Source organism: Octopus bimaculoides, chromosome 2 (genome assembly GCF_001194135.2).
Source record: "Octopus bimaculoides isolate UCB-OBI-ISO-001 chromosome 2, ASM119413v2, whole genome shotgun sequence".
Taxonomy (NCBI): domain Eukaryota; kingdom Metazoa; phylum Mollusca; class Cephalopoda; order Octopoda; family Octopodidae; genus Octopus; species Octopus bimaculoides.
In genome coordinates, this window is record NC_068982.1 from 163,171,979 (window position 1) to 163,174,643 (window position 2,665).

Sequence of the window (2,665 nt, forward strand, 5' to 3'; positions counted from 1 at the left end):
TATATATAAGAGGTAAGATGAGGTCCTATATATATGTGTGTGTGCAGTCATGGTTATGTGATAGGAAGTTTCTTTCTCAACCACATGATTATTATTTAATTGAACGCCATGCATCCATTTCCAAGGAAGTTTATCTTAACCTTTTTGATGTGACTCTACTCTATTCTGTTTTCTCCCCCATCCTTTTCTAATTCCCTTTTTCTCCCCTTCACTGTCTTCTATCTGTCTCTCTCTCTCTCCCCGTCTTTCTCCTTTTCTCTCTCTTGTTTCTCACACGTGACCATCGTTCATCTTTCTTTTCCTATGCAACATTCTAAGGATTGGGCGTTTTCTATCCTTCTCTACTATCTTTTCTCTTGTCAAAGAAAATATTTCTTCCAGCATTCACTCTCTTTTCCCTCATTCTGGTCCAACGACCCCCATCTTTGTTTTCGTTCGGTTTTCTTGTATGTCTCCACTATCCTGTTTTTGTTCCCAACTTTGACTCTCCATAAAACCCCAAATATATTTTGGAAGTTATGGGAACAGCTATCTTCAATGACTCATATCGTTGTTGAATGCTCGAAATGAGGAGTAGATAGACAGCCGACCACTGATGGAGGGTCATTCTTTGTGTTACTTGTCCTGTTTTCAATTCTTTTTGTCTAGTTGTTTGTGTATTTAACTTACTTGTTTTTTTACTTCATGTTGTTTACAATTGGTGACATCCTGTACCCATATATGCATATATATATATATATATGCATATATATATATATTACTACACTCTTGGAGTAGTTGGCGTTAGGAAGACCATCCAGCTGTAGAAACTCTTCCAGATCAGATTGGAGCCTTGTGCAGCCATCTGGTTCGCCAGTCCTCAGTCAAATCATTCAACCCATGCTGGCATGGAAAGCGGACGTTAAACGATGATGATGATATATTATTTATATTACTATTTAATTGAATACCACATATCCATTTCCAAGTATATATATGTATGTATGTTTGTATGCATGTATGTATGTGTATGTGTATCTGTGTTTGTCACTGCTTGACAACTGATGTTGGTGTGTTTACATCTCCATAACTTATTGGTTTGACAGAATAAGTACCAGGTTTAAAAAAAAAATATTTGTTTATCTAAAATGCTTCAATGTGGTGTTCCAGTAAGGCCATGGTCTAATGACTGAAACAATTAAAAGGTAAAATATATACAGCAGTATATATATATACTCTTATTCTTTTATTCCTTTACTTGTTTCAGTTATTTGACTATGACCATGCTGGAGCACCATTTAAAGGGTTTTAGTTGAAGAAATTGACCCCAAAACTTATTCATTGTAAGCCTTGTACTTATTCTATCAGTCTCTTTTGCATAACCGTTAAATTATGTGGACATAAACACTCCAGCAACGATTGTCAAGTGACTATGGTGGGGAACAAAAACACACACACACAGACACACACACACACACACACACATATGATGGGTTTCTTCCAGTTTCCACCTAAAAATCCACTCACAAGGCTTGGGTTGGCCTGAGGATATAGTAGAAGACACTTGTCCAAGGTGCCACGCAGGGAGACTGAACTTAAAACCATGGTTAGGAAGTAAGCTTCTTACCACACGGCCACCTATATATATATATATCTATATATATATATATATACACACACACACACATACACACACAATATACATATATACAATATATACACATATGAGGTATTTGGGTTAAATTTGACATATTGCATAAAAGAAAACACAATATCCCATCCAAAAATAAAAGTATCTTAAAAAATCATAAAATATCAACTAAATTATGGCTGGGAGAAAGCAGTTCACTTAGAGTATCTGCCTTCAGCTTCCACAACAGTCCCAAGATAGTTTGAGAACATAGCACTTGTGTCCCTAACTGTGTCCCTGGGAAAATCTTTTAACACCTTCTTGATCTTGGCTAACAGTTCAGACTTGGTGTTGCAGGCAGAGCTGTTGGTGTCTTTCTCAACTGCCCCCCCCCCCAATAATCCATGGGATTACAATTAGAGGAATTAGGAAGCCAGAAACTGGGTCTTGGTGAAGTCGTAAAAATTCTCTGACAACCAGTTCCAATACTTTAAGGAGGTATAACAAGGAACCAGATTCTGCTGCTACAAACATAGCCTTCTAGCAGCAACCCTCTTCAATGGAGGATTGACCTTAGTCTCCGGCTGCTTCATATAGCTGTCTGAATTGAGCTTAAGACCTTGTTTAAAGATGTGGGGATGAATTCCAGCATGTGGATGCAGTTGGGATGTCCACTGTGTCTGTTGGCCACAGCTTTATAGTCTCCATTGCAGCTGTTTATGTCATGTTATACAGTTTTTACATAACATTAAGTAACAATCATAATGACGATATTTTGATACCTAGCATGAATCATCATGATATAAGTAACTCTTTTCCAATATTCAGATGGCTTCCAGTCCTCCATGTCAGTTAACTTTTTTTCAGCTATCACTTCAGTCTTTATGCTTTCCAATGTTGTTAACTGTTCACCTATGCATCAAGCTGTCCCTGAAAAAAGGAAACAAAACATCATCAAGTTTAGCTTGAACACACTATATATTATATATGTTATATATATGAGCGTGTGTTACGTTATATATATATATATATATATATATATATATATATGACCCC

General features: G+C 36.6%; 1 long non-coding RNA gene across 1 annotated transcript in view; it reads right to left on the reverse strand.

The window, feature by feature from the left end:
* The window catches only part of LOC128247049 (uncharacterized), a 60,677-nt gene that overhangs the window by 3,107 nt on the left and 54,905 nt on the right, over window positions 1–2,665 (reverse strand). The window contains exon 2 of the long non-coding RNA XR_008263482.1: window positions 2,392–2,539. This is a non-coding gene — a long non-coding RNA (uncharacterized LOC128247049). The remainder of the gene's footprint in view (window positions 1–2,391; window positions 2,540–2,665) is intronic.